We start from the raw sequence: 20,520 nt of genomic DNA on the forward strand, positions 1-20,520 counted from the left end.
TCTGAGGCCTGTATGAAAACTTCAGAGGTGAAATTTAACTGAGCAGCAGAAGGAACCATGCATTGGAAAGTCTGAGGAAGAGTGTTGAAAGAGAGGGAACAGTATGTGCTTAGGTCCTGAGGTAAGAAAGCTTGATTTGTACACAAAGCAAAAAAAAGAACAGGATGACAGAAGCTCAGTATGTGAGGAAAAGGGAGGCTGGGTACTATGAGAGTTAGGAAGGACAAGCCAAGAAGGGCCTAAGGAGCATAGTAAGGCGCTTGGACTTTATTCTTAAGGGACCTTGAAGATATTGGAGGGTTTTTTTGCTAGTAGGTACAGCACTCTTTGCTCTGGGGAGGAATTTGTGCGTTTTCCTGTAGCTCTGTTCTAAAACTACGTGTATATGTATGTCGTAGGAGTAACTTTTCAGGGGATACCACATCGGTTACTCACGGGCTCCCCCTGGTGGAGTTGATGGCTTAGCTTGCATGGTTTTAGATGAACTAAAGCAAAGTAAACCAGCAATTTATCCCCCACTAAATGAGCAATTTATTCTCTCATTCAACAAACATTTATTGTGTGCCTACAATGCGCCAGGCTTTGTTGTGGTGCTAAAATACACCCATGAACAAAACAGACAAACATCCGTGCCCTCATGGAGCTTACATTCAGGTGTGTGGGGTGGAGAGAGACGTTAAACCAAATTCACTAGCAAATTATTGGATGGGATAAATGTTCTTAGAGAAAAACTAAGCAGGGAACTGGGCCAGGAATGCAGAGAGAGTGCTTCAACTTAAAATATAGCATCAGGGAAGGTCTCATTGAGAGGGTGACCTTTGAACAAAGATGTAAGGAGGTGACAGGGTGAACGATGGAGTCACCTCGTGGAAGAGCACGCCACGTAGGGGGATCAGCAAGCACAAAGGCCTGATTCTGTGTGCAGGCTTGAGGAACAGCAAAGAGGCTAACGTGCCTTGAATGGAGGGTTAATAGAGTAGGAGATGAGGTTAGTTGCACCAGGGGGTGTCACAACTTGAGGGTCCTGCAGGCAATGTAAGGATTTTCTTTTTTTTTTTTAAGATTTTTATTTTTTTCCTTTTTCTCCCCAAAGCCCCCCAGTACATAGTTGTATATTCTTCATTGTGGGTCCTTCTAGTTGTGGCATGTGGGATGCTGCCTTAGTGTGGTTTGATGAGCAGTGCCATGTCCGCGCCCAGAATTCAAACTAACAAAACCCTGGGGCACTGGCAGGAGAGGACGCGAACTTAACCACTCGGCCACTGGGCCAGCCACTGTAAGGATTTTCATTTTCACTTCAAACTAGGAATCCACTGGAGAAGCAACACGATCTGATTAAGGTTTTAACCAAAGCCTGCTGCTGTTGTGTTAATAGGTTGTGGGAGGGCAAGGGTATAAAAAGGGCAAACAATGGACAAAAAAGGGTATAAAAAGCCACACAATGACTGTGGCTTGTACCAACAGAAGCAGCAAAGAGTCAGATTCTGGATAGGTTCTTGTAGGCAGATGCTGTAGAACTTGCTGTTGAATTAGATGCTGGGTGTTAGAGAGAAGAGTCAAAGATCATAATAAATGATATCCCTTAGTAAATTCTTGTCATAGGGAGAGGTGATCAAAGAATTTCCACCAAAAATGTAGGAAAAAAAGTATTTTAGAGGTGTATCAAGCAGTTAATAGTGTGTAATTTTCCTGGATTTTGTGTTATTTGTGAAATTAAAATCTGTAATTTATGATTTCTCATTCTAAAGATTCATTTTTATAATAAACATTGTATTTGTAATTCTGAATTTTCTTAAAGAGGATCCTCACATGAATAAACTTCAGGCCCCTACAAAACCTGACTTCAACCCTGCTCCTTGCCCATATTTGGGTAGTAATTTAAAGTTAATGAAGTATTAAAAATTTTTGTTTCTGATAAAATTATTACATAAAACGATGTGCACGAAATAGAAGTTAACTGTAAGCTCAACACAATACTAGGACTAAACTAATACTAGAGATAAAAACACCACCTTGGGCTAGCCCCTCCCTGGTGTCTTCCAAAACTTCCCACCCATTCTTCCTCCTACAGTTTTTCTAAATCTACCAAATGCATCCACCATTTCTCCTCACGTCCGCTTTGGGGAGGCAGGGATTACTCTCCTCCCGAAAAATGAGCGCTTAAGTATTTTTTACCGGGACTGCTTGTGCCTCATTAGCTCCGAGGTCCGGGCGCAGCAAGAACCACGCTATCCACAAAGGCACCACCAAAGCCCGGAGCGGGGCGTAACCAGGAGCGGGACTCCCAGGTCGGCGGAGCGGGCGGGGTCTACGTGCTGCCCCGCCCCGCCCCGTGTGGCCTGACGCATGCGCTCAAAGGCTTCTGGTGGATCGAGGTGTGGATTGTGAGGTGACCCTGGGCGCTGACTTCCGGTTCCTAGGGATGCGCATCCGGGTCACGTTAACGCCGCGGTTTCCTCCACCCGCTTGCTTTTGCTGTGGGTTTGCACTGGTCCCTATGTCCTGCTGTGGGGCCCCTGCCGCCTTTGGGTGAGTCTCCGTCGCCGACCGGGTCTCAGTGCGGCCGGTCGAGAACAGACTGTAGGCGGACGGGTCGAGAGTTCTGTCCTGGTCCCTGTGGGTCGGGTTTCTCTTTGCCTGTCCCTTGTCCCCGCAGTGCTTCCCTCACTTCAGCCCTTTCCCTCACGCTGGCCTCGCCTCTTTCACCTCAGCTTAACCTTTCTCATCTCCGCGCACCTCTCGCCTCGCTGCTTTTCCTCAGCCTGATGCGCCCCTTACAAGCCTGGGTTTCTTGCCTTTCTCCTCAGCACTTCCCTCAGCCACTGCCTCTCCGTCTCCCTCTCCTCTCCCTTTAGTACCTCTCTTCCCCGACCCCAGGATCTCGCTGTTCTTCACCCGGGCAGGACGGCGCACCTCCTCTTTGGGCTCACCCTCCTCCACTGCGAAACTGACCCTGTCTCTCTGTAGACTCCTAGGTCATCTCCCCCAACTTTCCTCACCTTTGACCCCTTCCCCCTCCCGCGACTAGTAGGTGACTTTCGTGCTTTGCCTGGGGTTCTCCCGCGTTTTCTTAGCTAGAGGAGGGCTTTGCCAAAGCCCCGATTTGGGAGAGGTTTTGCCTGGAGGCTCTGGGTTGGACTGAACTCTGGTAGCTTCCGTAGTTCAGGAACAACAAAGGCGTTCCCAGTTCTTCGCTGGAGCACAGTTTTGGGGGCTCTCACTAGAGCGGGCTAACAGGTGGCAGGCGCACGGGACTGCTCGCGATTGGGCTTGTGTGATCTTGTTAATTGACAGGTCATGAGGACGTGCTGTCATTTTGGTGTTCTCTTTCCCACGAGAATGGAGGTACACAGCTGAGGCAAAAATGCGGTGTTCTAGGACGATCAACTCTGTTTTCTGCATGGGCTTTACTTCTAGGACAATTGCTATGACAGAGGACAGAGTTTCTTGGGAGATTAGCCTCAGATTTATAAGCTTATTGCCAAAAATTTTAGCATGTTGTAAGTGAAACGTTTTCTGCTAGAGTTCACTCTGGTAATTTTAAAGTACGTTTTCTTTAGTTGAACTCTGCATATGGATCTTTATTCTCGCGTCTTATACGTTGTTTCTTCATTTGTACTGTGTTGACAAGTTTTCCGTTTTTCCTCCTGTTTCTTCATAAGGCAGACATTACAATACTTTACTGTTTAGAATAGTCTTCTTTTATGTTTTTCTTTACTGTTTCCACCTTAGTCTTCAGACCATCTTTTTCTCATTTTGAGGCTTAAATTTCTTTGGAGGCTTTCAGTCATCTCTAAAATGAAGGGATTGGATTTAATAATTGTTAGTGTCCCGTTTCCCAGATTTTGTGATCTGAGGCATATTTTGAGACACAGGGTTGGATAATTTTTATTTTTGTTTTTCCGATGTTTATGGTGTGTGTCTAGCATTTGATTACAAATGTTTTTGTGCGATTGGTCTCCGTACTCATATGAATTGTGCTCTAAAATTTAGTACTTCATTGAACAGAATAAATACAGCTTTTAGCATCTGCTTCTCTTTTGACTGAGTTATAGAAAAGTCTCCTTACTGTATGATAACATACATATGCGAGCATAGCATAGACTTTGGCTTATTCCAAAATTGGGCTGCTCCCTTCAGCTATTTTTAGCAAAGGACTTTGGCACTTGGCCATATTAGTCCTAGAAGCCACAGAGAAGGACCCTTCTGGTTGGCTTTCAGGACTTAGCTAACTACTGAGGGAAGCCCTTTTGAAAGCTCCTTACCAGTACCTCCACCCCAGCACCCACACTGGAAGCTCTAGCTTCTGTTCATCATTTCTTATCCTTAAAAGCTAACCCCAGAGAGTATGGGCTGACTCTCTCTGTTTTCTTATCTCCAGGTTTCTGGGCTTTTTTTTTTTTTTTTTTCAGCCATGGGAACTTCATAGATAGACCTGTATTTGGATTGATGCAAGGCTGTCTTTCAACTTTTTTCATTGCTCAACTTTCTGTTTCTTGAGCATGTCTTAAGTCTAAACCTAGAGAGATTTCTACATTTTACAGCTGGAGAGAACCACAGAGTTCAACCTTACCTGCTCATTTTACAAATAATGAAATCAGGGCCTAAAGACTTGGTGATGATTTTTCCAAGGGCATTTTTTATAAATAAGTTCTGACGTGGGTTTTAGTTCCATCAAAGCTGTATGCTGGAGAGCACAGATAGTATTTAGTGGTTCATTTCAATAAATTTATGTCACAGGAATGAACGTTTTAAGAAATCTGTGACACACATTTTTAAATTCAAGGCTGAAGTCAATTTTCCTTAAAGAGGGAACTCTAGAAAGAAACTGTGTTGTGCAGAAGTAGAAGTTGAAAAGTCTTAGCTAGTCTCTCTCTCTCTTCTTCTAAAATCACTGTGCCCTATTTTGATAAAAATTCTGTATAAAATGCTTCCATGAAATGAACATCCCGTGGTCTCATTGGATCAGTGTGTTCATGTTCCCGGTCCTTGTACAGAACACTAATAGACTTTGTAATTACTGAAAAGCCTGCACCTCTTACCTATCTGCCACACAAAAAAAATATCACTAGAGACAAACAGACAAACTTAGTGTATGTATTTGTAAAGCTCAGGAGAGGAATCGCTGTTGGTTTTCTGTAGAATTTTCTACTTTAGTTTGGTGAAGTCTTAGTTTGTAACCCCGAGGGCATGATTTAAAATAGATTTCTGCACTACGTTAGTTTTATGCCTAATGAGTTTTTTTGTTTTGATTATTTTTGTTTGTTACTTTTTGTCATTTTACTTGCTACTGTACTTTGTTTAAATGTTTTAATTTTTATCCTTGACTCCCTGGATGTTTAAAGGAAAATGCAGTTTTAAAAATTTAAGAAATAAAATACACCTCCTTCGTGTCCTTACCATTTGTACTTTTCAGTATGGTGGTTTCTGTGATCTGCCTAAGCCACTTCATGACTTCATTCTCTTTGTTTTGCTTACAGATAAAAGGCACATAGAACTACTTTTTTGGTAGTTGTTTGTCTAAAATATTTTTGTGTTTTGCGTATAACAACAAGATATTTTAACTTATGTGTGATTTAAATGGAGCAAGAATAGTTCTAAATAGAAATGTGTATTTAAGAACATTAGGAGTAGTTTATTCTTCCCATACATTCGTTTAATTGGTTTGTACCAAGGGGTTAAGTTGTTATATTTATAGTAAAGTGGAAAATAGGTGGATGTTCTGTCTGCTGATTAACTTAAAAATACAGCTGCATGGGGCTGGCCCTGTGGCCGAGTGGTTAAGTCTGTGCGCTCCGCTGCAGGCGGCCCAGTGTTTCGTTGGTTCGAATCCTGGGCACGGACATGGCACTGCTCATCAAACCACGCTGAGGCAGCGTCCCACATGCTACAACTAGAAGGACCCACAACGAAGAATATACAACTATGTACTGGGGGGCTTTGGGGAGAAAAAGGAAAAAAAAAAAAAATACAGCTGCATGTTCTTGGACAGAATCTATGGCTGAACTTATAAATTGCTTTATTGATGTATTTTATTGGCAGAGAACATAGCAAACTATGGAACAGCAGCCGCGTTATCTTGATATTTTTTATTTGATCCCATCAACCTAAGTCTTAGGGTATCTAGTTATTAAATATAGAAATACTTAGGGCATTTTCTCTATTATTTAGAATATATTAAAAAACAATTGAAATATAGGCTTCATAAAATTTATCTTTACTATTTTCTTCTTTTAAATATGTAATAGTATTTTAAATCAGGAAAAGAAATGTGTAAATAGTGCTGAATTACTGTAATTTAACAAATCGGTCCAAGGCAGTCAGTGCTTAATATCTTAAAGATCTTACTACAGATTGTGTTGGATGCACTTTAACTTATTAGCTTGGTTAATATTTGTACTAGTTAGATTGTTTTTATTCACCCTAGAAAATAGTTAGCAGCAATCTCTTAATACATTTCTTTCAGCAAATTTCTTTTGGATACCCACTATGTACAACTATAATAATACATATATAGGCTGTTTATGTGAACTAGGTGATGTTATACAGGCTGACGTTTACACTTAAATTCTGAATTTGATTTTATTTGTACATATCTGAATTAAACTAAAAGACTTAACGTGACCTGTATCATCATGGTGTAGAAAAAAAAAAAGATAACATAATTAGAATTAATATGAGCTTTAGTCCTAAGAATATGTCACTTCTTACCAGTGACAATGGTATATGATTTTTTTAAACTAGATTTTATGATTATCTGTTTTTTCAAAATACTCAGTGATTTCTCATCATTCTTTGTGTTTAAGGTTCTTGGATTAATCTGCATCACAGCTTAATTAATATAAAATCATGTCCTTTATAGGTACAATTAAATAATTTTCATTTGGGAAACTTTTTCGCAAGTGAACTTTAAAATCTGTGATGGTAAAACAGTAAAAATAAAAGCAAACTTTTCATGGCCCTTGCTATGTGCCAGGAACTATTCTAAGTGGTTTACATATATTAATTCTTTAGTCCTTACAATTCTATGAAGCAAGTGCTATTCTTATCTCCATTTACAAATGAGGAAACCAAGGCACGGAAGTTACATAACTTACCCAAAGTAACACAGCTAGTTAGCCAGAAAGCTGGATTTGAACTTAGTCTTTCTGGCTCCAGAGTTCATGGCTTTTTTGTACAAAGTTCTACTAGTTTAGTTATTTCTTCCTTTATAGGTTAAGGTTAAAAATCCGTTTTCTCTGACACGCAGAAGAATACTCCTTTTGGTTAGGAACCTTAGAGGGAGGTTTTACCTAGTCACTTGCAAATCCTTTACTACCTATGTTTCTTACATGGTGAAGACCATATATTAAGAAAATAAAACAGGACCAGACCCTTTCCTCTTAAAAAAAAAATATCTTATGGGGCTGGCCCCGTGGCCGAGTGGTTAAGTTCACACACTACCCTATGGCGGCCCAGGGTTTCGCTGGTTCGGATCCTGGGCGCAGGCATGGCACCACTCCTCCGGCCACATTGAGGCGGCGTCCCACATGCCACACCTAGAAGGACCGACAACTAGAATATACAACTGTGTACTTGGGGGACTTGGGGAGAAAAAAGCAGAAAGAAAAAGAAGATTGGCAACAGTTGTTAGCTCAGGTGCCAATCTTTAAAAAAAAATTATCTTATGAAAGTTAATTACTTTTGAATCATTTGGATAAAAGGCAGTATATTTAATAAAATGTGTTCTATATTACTAAAATATCTTACTCTTTGATGTTAATTTTTTTGATCTGCAGAGTATTAAATAAATTTATGTAATAGTCTTAAACTCTGAAATCTTAATGTCCTTAATATGAATTTAACAACTTTGAAATATAAAACAGAAGACTAAAACTGAAATTTCTGATTTGCCTCTAGTCTCCTTTCCAAATTTGAAAACTTGTGCAAAATTATATACATCCGTCTCTTTATGACTACCATGTTTAGAATAATATATTTAAATTAGTGTTTTTATTTTTACTTTAGAAAAGAGGGGAACTTTCATACACCAATTCCTTTTCTTAATTAAAAAATACTGATAATCATTCAGAATATTATTAATCATATTAATATTATTCTTTTGTGCTTTTGTTATTCCCAAATAAAAAAAATTTTGTTGCGTCTCTAAGGGAAGGAGATGATTTTATATTAGTGGAGGTATAGCTTAATGCAACAGTCTGGGGCTCAGAAATGATGAGAAGTTATTTTTCTGAGTATTTTGAAAACAACTGAGAATCATGAAATCTGGTTAACAGAAAAAAATTACAATTATTTCTGGTAAGAAGTGACACTTGGTTAGGAATATTACTTATTTTAATTCTTTTATATTAACACCCCTTATTAATTCAGACATATTAAATAACTTTTCTTTTTTCTTTTTTTTGAGGAATATTAGCCCTGAGCTAACATCTGCCGCCAATCCTCCTCTTTTGTTGAGGAAGACTGGCCCTGAGCTCACATCCGTGCCCATCTTCCTCTACTTTAAATGTGAGACGCCTGCCACAGTATGGCTTGCTAAGCAGTGCCAAGTCCACACCTGGAATCTGAATCAGGGAACCCCAGGCCACCAAAGCGGAACGTGTGCACTTAACTGCTGTGCCACTGGGCCGGCCCAGAGTCACTTTTTTATAGTAGCTTTTGTCTTGATTTTTTTCCTCTTTGGTGGGAAAAGTATCATTACGGAGCTGAAAAGGGTAAGCTTTGCTGTGATGACTTACTTGTTGGTATTTAGAATGTTTTTTACTTTAAACATTTTATTTTTGTTTCAAAAGCATCTCTCTTTTATATGTGGGTTTGATAATCAGTTTGCCTTCTGAAATTTCAATAGCTTCCTTTCCCCTGAAATTTAATAATGTAGCAATTACTGAATTTAGGAAAATTGGTGGTTTGTTGCTGTCAGCACTGTTACTATGGCAATAAATTTAGAGTGATTAGCTCTTAGGTGGAATTGGACTTTATTCTTTAGTTTCCTTAGTTGAAAAAGATTTAGATCAGATTCACCTGTTGTTCCTCCTTTTTTTCAAAATGAGGGGATTTTAATTTAGCACAATGATGTTAATTTTTCCTACCAGATTGATGATATTAATATGATAATCTTACTCTCTTTACTGATATTATAATTCAAAATATGTGTGCATGATTTTTTTCTTAAAATATTTCAGAACTTAGAGGACATTCATAAATGTCTTACAGAAAAAACATACTCTGGTAATCAGTGTGTTATTACCTCACTGAAGTTTTCAAATCTACTTTTCCTTTTCACCAAGCTTTGCTTTGCTGTAGCTTAGGAGGCAATGATTAGATAACACTGATGAATAGTGTTCTTGAGAGTAAGAATGAGAGCTTTTGCAAAGAGAATAGACCATCTCTCATATTGGTATGGCATTTAATAGCTAGGTGAACTGAAAATCTTAGCTTTACCTCATTTCTCTGTATCTCCTGTTAGTATATATTTATTTAGTGTCGTTACCTCACATTCTGTGAAACTGTCATTTATTTGGAATAACTCTCTTAAATTATTGATTCTTACCCAGATAATTTCCTTTTCCTTTTTTGTTTTTTTTCCCAGAGGCGTGCCTTTAAAAAACTGTAATTTAGAGAACCACCAAAGCTTTGAATGTTATTTCATCTGTAGTTTGAAGTGGACTTTTTCCTCCTTTTTAACTTTGTTGTTTTTTATCTTCTGGTACAGTGGCTTTCAAACTTTTTTGATCATGGCCCACTATAAGATACATTTTCCAATGTTGCTCGGTACTTATACACACAAACACACATATACCTACAACACATTAGTATTTAAAATTGAAACAGAAGTTTCATGAAACAATATTTATTTTTACTACTGGTGATGCATTATAATATTTTCTATTCTGTTTTGTTTTATTCTATTTCATTCAAAACAAACTGTTGTTCTCTACTAAGTTGTTATGATAACCTATTAATGTGTTGTACCTGCACTTTGAAAAATTCTAGTGACTGCTAGATTTTTTTTCCAATATTATCTTTTTGGAATTGAAAATATTTGGGTTTGCTAGTTTTTTTCCTGAAATATGTCTTGATTCTCTTCAGCTTTTAACCTAAATAATTATGCATAATGATTGAGACAGGGAGACCCTATTGCCCTGATTATTGTTGCTGTCATCTCTCTCTTTTACTGTGTCAAGGCACAGCATTTTTTTTCCCTGAAGAAGATTCATCCTGAGCTAATATCTGTGCTAGTCTTCCTCTATTTTTTAGTGTGGGCTGCGAGCACAGCATGGTGCTAACAGAGTGGTGTAGATCCATGCCCGGGATGGGCCACCAAAGTGGAGCGTGCTGAACTTAACCGCTAGGCCACCAGGGCTGGCCCTAGGCACACCATTTTTATTTTATTATTTATTTATTTATTTATTTATTTTTGTATATATTTTTTAAGATTGGCACCTGAGCTAACAACTGTTGCCAATCATCTTCTTTTTTTTTTTCTTTCTGCTTTTTCTCCCCAAATCCCCCCAGTGCATAGTTGTATATTTTAGTTGTGGGTCCTTCTAGTTGTGGCATGTGGGACGTCGCCTCACTGTGCCTGATGAGTGGTGCTATGTCCGTGCCCAGGATCCGAACCAACGAAACCCTGGGCTGCCATAGCAGAGTGCAGGAACTTAACCACTCGGCCACAGGGCCGGCCCTGGCACACCATTTTTAAAAGTGCGTTAATATAGAATCATGAGATTGAAAATGCTCGGTCAAAATGCAGAGATTCAGGGGTGGGCCCGGTGGCGCAGCAGTTAAGTTCACACGTTCCGCTTCTTGGCGGCCTGGGGTTCGCTGGTTTGGATCCCAGGTGCGGACATGGCACCGCTTGGCAAAAGCCATGCTGTGGTAGGTGTCCCACGTGTAAAGTAGAGGAAGATGGGCATGGATGTTAGTTCAGGGCCAGTCTTCCTCAGCAAAAAGAGGGGGATTGGCAGTAGTTAGCTCAGGGCTAATCTTCCTCAAAAAAAAAGAAATGCTGAGATTCTATTGTTAGAATCCTTTGCTAGTTTCCATCTAACAGTCGAAGTTTAGGCCCATTAAGTTGCTTTTCACAAACTTTGCTTCTGCTCTTGGCAACTACTCAAAAGATTACAAAGCTGCTTTATTCTACTTTCTTCTGGCCCCAATTCACTCTTTGTAAACCAACAAAAGAGAACTGAGGAGTGAAGTAGTTTGCTCCTGTGTATATGGTCAGGTGAAAGTAACATGATTGAAGAATCCTTAGCGTTTGGTACAGTGGACTGCATTTATTTGTCGTCCTGATTCATTTCCTGTAATCACAAAGGGGGAAAAGATAGTAGAGATATCAACAGTTCCTAGCATATTATAGCCATTAGAGTGAGGCAGGGTCAGCAGGCATAATCTACTATTTTTACCGCTACCATCTCTTAGATGAGTACTTTCTATGTGCCAGGCACTACTTAAAGCATTTCACTTTATTAACTCATATTTACTTGGCAGGCCTGGGAGAAGAATGAGAACGAGAAAGGATAAAGAAGAAAACTTGCCTTTGTAGTATCTTTCTCATTACTTGGCTTGTGACTTCTGGCTATTGGTGACTGCAGTGTGGCACCACATACATTTTTAGCTTGGTCAACTTTTTAAAATCCTCAGTCCTGTCTGTGATGTTTTATATTGAGGCACGTAGCTGTGGTTTGAGACCTCAGGCTTTGAAGCCAGGTTGCCTGGGCTTGAATTCCAGGTTAGTGACTTACTAGGTATATAACCTTGGGCAAGTTACTCTCTGTACTTTAGTTTTCTCATCTGTAAAGTGCTGATGATGATAAATAATACCTATCTTACAGACTTATTGAGAGGAGTAAATGAGTTGATAGATGAAAAGTACTTAGAACAGTGCCTGACCCTTAAAAAACATTCCGTAAATGTTAGCTATTAATAACTCACAACTCACAGTTGGATCTCCTGAAAGTGTTTGTGACCATGATGAGTTCTGCGTATTTGCTTAGTAACAGGATGTGATTAACAGTCAATGTTATATTGCCCAGGAGCTTAGAAACAGCTTTTTTTGAGGACTTGTAGGAAAAGTTCTTATGTAGGGTATTTGGATCAAAGCCAAGTGACAAAAAGTATCAGGACTACAGGTCCAACTTGTTTACTCTTTCATAGGAATCTCTTGTTATTTGGACCTTATCCTTAATAATTTTAATATTTTGCCCTTTGAAAAACTAAGAGGAACTAGTTAATGAATTGACTGTCGCTCAAGACCAGATTTCTTTTCTGAATCTGTTTATATTATTTCCAAGATATTTATTTAATTTTTCGTTAACAGTTTTATCATGCTTACTCCGTGCCAGGCACTTTTCTAAGAGCTCTCCAGATATTAACTCATTTAAAGCTTATGACAAGCTTATGAGAAAGACACTATTATTATTATTCCCATTAAACAGTTGAAGTACCTGAGGCCCAGGAAAGTTAAATAACTTGTCTCAGCTCCAACCCCACTCATCAATGTCTGACTTGGGATTCGAACCTAAGTAGTCTAGCTTGAGTTAATACTCCAAGCTTGCCAAAGTTGCCTCTTACAGAGATGAATTATGTTGAAAAGGGTATGATATGGGCTGGCCCGGTGGTGCAGTGGTTGGGTGTGCAAGTTCCACTTCAGAGGCCCGGGGTTCGATGGTTCGGATTCCTGTGCGGACATGGCACCACTTGGCACACCATGCTGTAGCAGGCGTCCCACGTATAAGGTAGAGGAAGATGAGCATGGATGTTTAGCTCAGGGCCAGTCTTCCTCAGCAAAAAGAGGAGGATTGGTAGCAGTTAGCTCAGGGCTAATCTTCCTCAAAAAATAAATAAATAAATGAAATGAAATTAAAAAAAAGAAAAGGGTAAGATAAGTGTTAAAACTTGCTTTACTGTTTTTCACTCTCTGTGCTGAATGACAACACTGAAATGGGTGCTGGTTTTTTGGCTGATGGATTTTTGAAGGAGTGAATAAGTTCAGAGAAATAAAACACTAATAAAAGAACTGAACCTAGATTTTATAGTTCTTCTGACAGCTAAAGATATACATTTCAAAAGACTTAGTTCTGTTAGTATAGTGTAAGGTAAATTTTATCCAAATAGGGGGCGGCCCTGTGGCCGAGTGGTTAAGTTCTCGGGCTCCACTGCAGGCGGCCCAGTGTTTCGTTGGTTGGTCTGGGCGCAGACATGGTACCACTTATTAAGCCACGCTGAGGCAGCGTCCCACATGCCACAGCTAGAAGGACCCACAACTAAGAATATACAACTATGTACCGGGGGGCTTTAGGGAGAAAAAGGAAAAAAATAAAATCTTAAAAAAAAAATTTTATCCGAATACTGGAGAGCTAATTGATATATAGATGTGATATATAGATCTGTAGGATGATATATAGATTTTGACTTTAGAAAATGAATGATATAATAGGGTACAATTTTTTGTATAAGTAACACATTTATAGACTATTCATGTTGGAGTATACCATAGCACCTACAGAATAAATTGTAATTCTTTTAGAAATGTTAACTTCACAGGTTAAAGGAGGATGAAGATAAGATTTTGGTGGCTGTGAGTTGTGGAGTCTAGATCTCCACACATTAGAGAAATTCTTACGCTTTGTGACTGACAGGTTACTAAAAACTGAAGAGAGGTCCAAGGAGGGAATATAGTAGAAGAACTATTGGATTATTATTAACCTCACTTTGACACATCTAATTCAGATTAATTTATTCCTTCTCAATACTTTTCACTGTGGTTTTGGAGTTTTTTCTGTAGAAAACCTCTCCCTATTTTATTGGAAGCTTGTGGGGAAAAGTTTCTGTTAATTTTTGTTAAAGACTGTTTTATAGACCACTTTGAAGGATGATTTTCCAAGAGTTATATTAGGAATTGTAAAAACAATTCTTAGAGAATCTATTCCTGGTAAAATATTTTTCCTATTAAGATTGGTACAGCCTAAATGTATTTTTAAAACTTTCTCAGTAGGTTCTGATAGTATTCTGTTAAGTGTAAAGTTACTATAAATATTCGTACAGCTGACAATATCATGATATGTTAGTTAGTCATGCCTCCCAAATAAAGTAGCCAGAAGAATTCACCAACTTTACTACAGTCAGTTGGCTGAGCTGTGTATTTATGGAAGGAGTTGACCAGCATGGTGATAGTTTTTGTCTGTCCACAGAAAGTGCAGCAGGGAAGGTGTAGTTGGTTGGAATTTTTGTGGCCACAGATATGTAATTTGTGCTGATGCCTGAATTATGAGAGCTAAAAGGCTCTCTAAGGGTCACTTTAAAGAGAGCCTTAAGGGAGGTGAGCTGATTGTAGGTCTGCTGGATATTTGTGTCTACTTTGGCAGGACTCTTGAGTACAAAGGACTCTGAGTGAATATGTTAGATATGTTAGGTGTTTTTTAAAAGGTAGTAAATCAAGAAAGGTTGCCATCAGCTGATGAGACTGGTGAATTTCTGAAAGATAGGAAACAGTGAGATTGGATCAATAGAGAAACTAGGAGAAGAAATCACAGCTGAAGGTGTATGTAGAAGTTTCAGAAATCTCCCAGACTCCAAGTAAGCACATAAGAAGAACTGAAGAGTGCTGGGAGCATTCGTCAGTTTCCTGAACTTTGCTCTCGATTTTGAGGATCTAGTGTTTGTCCCCTGAATAAAGATCAGAGAAATGCTTTCCAAACACATTGAACAATCTGTTTGAGGAGACCGTGTATTTCCTTATGGTCTATTCTCCCCATGGTATTTAGCGTATATACATCAAATCATGTCCTTCTCTTGTTGAAGCACCTATTGCCTTCCGAACCTCCGTATTGTATGCTGCAGGGCTGTGTGTGATCTGGCCCTTGCCTGCTTCTCAGGCCTCATTTCTTACCCCTTGTTCACTTGGCCTTTCTGCTATTTCTCAGACGTGCCAAGATGTTATCCTTTCAATTTCTTTATACTTGTTTCCTTCTGAAAGCCCTGCTTCATATCTTGTAGGTTTCTCCTTTTCATGATTCAGATCTCTGCTGAAATGTTACCACCTCAGAGAAATTATCCCCCTGTCTGAAATAGCTCCTTCAAAACCCCATTCTCAGAGAATTGTCATTATTTGACCTGTCTTGTGGTTCCTTGAAAGACCTCATTCTCAAGACTGTATTTGACCTGACTTAGAGCTTACTCTGTACAGACAGCCCTTTCCCCCTCAGGGTGTTCGTTGAAAACAGTTAGAGGCAACTATTGAATATCTCAGCTGCCTGTGGCAGTGAATAACAATTGGGGCAAACAAATGGGCTGATCAAAAAGCTTAAAAGGAATAGCTGGGGAATGAGATATCTATAAGGGGATTTGTAAAGCTCTGATATATTTCTGGGAATCCAGAAAGCTGTGCACTTGTTTAGGGCTGTGTGCGTGTTTCTGAAAGACCTGAAAAGGCCCTAAACTCTCAGTTCTGGTTGAGGCTCTGTGCAAACAGGCAGTGGAAGCTAAGGCAGAATTGTAAACTGACCAGCTGAGGGTTAAAGGTAGCTGTTATATACAGAGCCCATCAGTACAGACTGGGAGAATTATTGGTTCCAGGCATCTAAGGAAATTTCTGTCTAATCATTAGCTGACTATTAAACTAACAGCAGAGACTTCAGTGGCCACATGTGACAAAGAATCTAAACTCTACAGAATTAGTTTCTCTATTTCCTTGTCCTGTTTTATTTTTCTTACCGCTGCTTGAATAATAATTTACTTGTTATCTGTCTCTTCCTTCTGATTAGAAAATAAACGCAATGAGAACAGGGACTCTGTCTTTTTTGCACAGTGCTTTACCTCCAGTGCCTAGAACAATGAATGCCTAGTACATAAAATATTTCTTGAAATAATGAGTAAATGAATGACTCACATATCAGTCCTCTGTCTGCTCTCTGTCTTCTAAAAATTTGTTGAGCCTTTTGTCCTCTGAAAACACTATTTTTGTTTTCTTTGTTGTATATTTTATCTATTTCATTCCTTTACTACTATTTTTATGGAGTGGATCTATGGAGAGAGAGGATATAAATGGGTGTGTTTCATCAGCTCTATTCAACCAGAAGGTTCTGATTCCTGATTTTCATCAACAGGAAGTTCATTGAGAGTAAATTGATTTGGGTGAAGTTTGAGAGGTTAAATGGCAGAATTCAGCAGTCTAAAGAAAGAATGAAATAACTGTACACATATGTATGTGTAAGACCCTGTGCAAATAAACTTGACAATCTGGATGAAATGGATATTTTAGAAAAATGTTACCAAATTTGATCCTAGAAGAAAGAAATTCAGTAGACCAATAACGATCAAGGGAATTAATAAAGTTATTGAAGGACTGCTCCACAAAACCTTTAGACCTACATGTTTTTGTAGGTGTGTTATTTCAGATAGCCAAGGAACAGATAATTCTGTCTGCTCCAGAGCGTGGTAAAGAAGGAAAAGTTTACAGCTCTTTTAAGGAAGGAAATGAAATGTTGATTCCAGAACTTCATGGACAGGACAAAATAGGAATCTATGGAAGAATCTTACAAACATCAATGTAAAAATCTTAAATGCAGTACCAGAAAATAGAATTCAACAGTACATTAAAATAATATTCTACGACTCAAGGGTTTCCTCTCTGAAATAAATGCATATGTGGTTCAATATTATAAAATCTATTAACATGCTATATTACTATGTGAGAGAAAAACCATATGGTCATCTTTTTGGATGCCAAAAAGTATTTGACCAAATTAATACTCATTCCTGATAAGTATTCTCCTGTATAATTAAAATTGATGAATTTTTATTTAACATGATTAAAGAAAAAACTTATTTCAAACCAAAATCAATCTCATGCTTAGTAGTAGTATGCTAGAAGTATTCTCATTAATGTGAGGAACAAGAAAAGGATTCCCAACAGTTAGCACTGTTAATATTATAGTGGAGGTATAAGTCAATATCGTTAGGCAAGAAGAAGAAATAAAGAGGTTAATATTGGGGATAGAGGAAGCAAACTATTTTTATACCGCAGGAGAAAATATATACATAAAACTCAAGAATCAGCAATCTTACTGTTCTCATTATTAGACACAATAAGACTTTGGTAACGTGGCAATTTACAAAAGAAATGTACCAATATCAACAGCTTTCCTATATAAAGTAACTTCTTTAGAAAATATAATGAAAAATATAACAAGCCAAAAGAAAAAATACCAACATAAATAAAATGGAGAGATCTACTATTTTTTTTTTAAAGATTTTATTTTTTTCCTTTTTCTCCCCAAAGTCCCCCAGTACATAGTTGTATATTCTTAGTTGTGGGTCCTTCTAGTTGTGGCATGTGCGACGCCGCCTCAGCGTGGTTCAATGAGCAGTGCCATGTCCACGCCCAGGATTCGAACCAACGAAACACTGGGCTGCCTGCAGCGGAGTGCGCAAACTTAACCACTTGGCCACGGGGCCAGCGCCTAAGATTTTTTTTAAAAAGATTAACTGGAAACACATACTGTGCTCTTAGAACTCAAAATTGTAAACTTATCATTTTCCCCTAAATTAATTTATATATTTAATGCAATTTCAATTTTTTAAAATATTATTTTTTAAAAGTTGGTAAGATTACTCTGAAGTTCATTTGAAAAGTATAAACTCTGAGAAAGGAGAATGAAGAAGAGAGCCTAGCCTTTCCAAGTATTAAACCATGTGAAATTACAAAAAGAAAGCCTCTACAACATGTTATAAAATTATAATAATTCAAGTTGGATTCTGAGGAAGTACCAAATAGACCAGTGAAACTGAAGAGTCTAGAAATTGTATATATATAAGAATTTTAGTTTATTATAAAATTGGCATTTCAAATCATTGAAGAAAAAGGCAAGATTTAGTTAATGATATTAGGTCAACTGGCTAAGCATTTGGTAGATCAAACAAATAATAACATGTATCACTTAACAATTATTATGCATCAGGGTTACTATGATAAGATCTTTATGTTTATTGACACATGTAATCCTCCCAACAACTTTGTGAGATAGATACTATTATTGCCCCCATTTTTGATTGGGAGACTGATGCATGGAGTCACACAGCAGTTAAGTGGCAGAAGGTAGAATTTGAATCTAGGCAGTCTGGTTCTCTTAATCACTGTGCTGTTCTTGCCTCTCTAAGCATATATGCAAATCTAATAAAGCCATAAAAGTTATAGAAGGAAGGATGAATGAAATTATTTATGAGTTGGGCTTGGGGAAACCTAAATATGGCACAAAATCTAGAAGCACAAAGGAAAAAGATTGACAAATTTTATTTCCTAAAAATTATAACTTATATTTGGAAAAATATGCCATAAACAAAATCAAAAGACGAAAGACAAGATGAGAGAAAATGTATGTGACAATGCTAATTTCCATAATTTACAATGAGCTTACACCAAATATTAAGAAAATGATCAACAACCCCATAAAAATTGGGCAAAAGATAATGAATAGGCAGTTTACAAGAAAAAATGTCAAACATCTGAAAACCTTGTTTTTGTTTATAATTAGTGAATAAATCATGCTATTTGAGATCATGTACTTACTGAATTAGGCAAAAATTTTAAAAGATTGATGGCACTTGGTGCTGGGTAAGTCACAGGGAAGTGGGCATTAATTGTTGCAGTAGGTTGTCAGGATTCTTTCAGTCAGGCAGATCTGTGTGGGTTCGTCAGGGAAGCAGAACTACTTAGGAGAAAAAATATATATATGTATGTGTGTGTGTGTGTGTGAGGGCTAAAGGGCTTACCCTTGTGGGTGATGAAGGCAATTTTCAGGTACTCCAAAAGGAATATAGTACAGTTGGGGCAGTCAGCATAATCAGATCCTGCAGAAAATACAAATAAGATGTGGACTGAGAAAAGACTACTAATGAAAAGTCAATTATGACTTACATAGAAAAATTTTTGCAGTGGTATACAAACCAGAATACAAATTAAATGATTGAAGTTTTTAATTTTGATGAAGTCAGATTTATCCGTTTTCTACTTTTATGGATTTGCTTTGGTGTCATGCCTAAGAAATCCACTGGACTATGAATGCCTTATGGAAATGGTCCTGCATTATTCATTTATTCTACTTTCAGTGCATAGCAAGACGCTTATGAATGCAAAGGGGACTAACATTTTGGGGGTACCTAGTCTCTGTGTCAGGCATGTGCATTGTATTAGACTCTTCTAAATATTCATTAATTGAATTTTAAGATGAATCTATATTTATAAGAGAAATTAAAACTGTCTTGGCCAAGGTCTTATAGCTGGTAGGTGACAGAGCTGAATCCTTTTGACTCTGAATCCCATCTCTTTCCCTTGTACTAATTTGCCTCGTTAAATAGCACAGTCCTGTAGTGATTTAGAATGATTGACTTTATAAAAACTTGATCACAAACTTCTTTTTTAAATTTAATTTAAATTTTTTTATTGCGGCAACCTTGGTTTATAACATTACATAAATTTCAGGTGTACATTGTTATATATTTTGATTTCTGTGTAGATTACATCATGTTCACCACCCAAAGATGAATTACAGTCCATCACCATGCACATGATCACAAACTTAGAAACCATCTGTCTCATAATCTTGCTTAACACGTTTTTGCACCCTTTTAGTATTATGCCTATAAGCCCTTTAAATATTTTTTAAAGAAGATCATTCTGTTCAATGTTAACATCCATAATGATACTCCAGTGAATAATGTGGACCTTTCTGTGACTTTTCTCTTTGAAAACTTAATCTACAGAATTCTCTTTGGGATTTTTTTTCTCTTTGTTTTTGTCAGATACATGTTTTCATGATATCATTGGGTTTTGCAAAGTATTTTGCTGTAGAGTAATTCTTCTGGCTTGATAACTGTATATTTGTTTTGCAGAGATCTTTTATATGGTTCATTGCCTGTCTCTGAAGTTTTCTTTCTTTCTTCTTTCTGTTTTTCCATCTTTCAATGAATATTGGCTTCTATTTTAGGTGTAATTGCTTCTGGATGATTGTATATTGTAGAGATCTACCTTTAAGTGGCTTAGCATAGGGGTAGAATTCTTCCACCACTCCAGTTAGGTAGGGAAAGAGTGTCTGTCTGAAGGTAGTTGAATTTAAAATAAAAAATAAGAATTTATACAATTTGACCTTATTTAAGTCATCTGTCTAATGGAAAACTCTTCTGTTACGATGATATCAAGTAACATAGCCAACATTTCAGATCTCTGTATTCATAAATAATCTGTTGATCCAATTATGTTTATAATTTTATTAGCCAACATTTCAAATCTCTGTACAAATAAACTTTGTTGATCTAACACTTTATAATTTTGTTTGTTTATATTACAGTCAACTTCAATTATTTTATTCAACTTCATATATGATTAATTTTCTTTCTAAAAATCTAAACAGATCCTATTATAATTTTTTGAGATATAATTTACATACAGTAAATTTATCCTTTTAAGTGTATATAGTTCTGTGAGTTTTACAAATACATACAATCATGTAACTACCAACA

The 20,520-nt window shown here is 37.6% G+C and overlaps 1 protein-coding gene across 17 annotated transcripts in view; it reads left to right on the forward strand.

The window, feature by feature from the left end:
* Positions 1–2,286: 2,286 nt before the first annotated feature.
* The window catches only part of EYA3 (EYA transcriptional coactivator and phosphatase 3), a 100,196-nt gene continuing 81,962 nt past the window's right edge, over positions 2,287–20,520 (forward strand). For 3 of the 17 annotated variants that reach the window (XM_001500462.7, XM_005607290.4, XM_003364427.5), the window contains exon 1: positions 2,318–2,529. The gene's annotated coding sequence lies outside the window, so the exon portion shown is untranslated. Of the gene's footprint in view, positions 2,530–8,416; positions 8,715–20,520 lie in introns of those variants that run through there. The other 14 variants (XM_023635092.2, XM_070260639.1, XM_070260630.1 and 11 more) reach the window with 13 other exon arrangements.

This window comes from Equus caballus, chromosome 2, assembly GCF_041296265.1.
Source record: "Equus caballus isolate H_3958 breed thoroughbred chromosome 2, TB-T2T, whole genome shotgun sequence".
Lineage (NCBI taxonomy): Eukaryota > Metazoa > Chordata > Mammalia > Perissodactyla > Equidae > Equus > Equus caballus.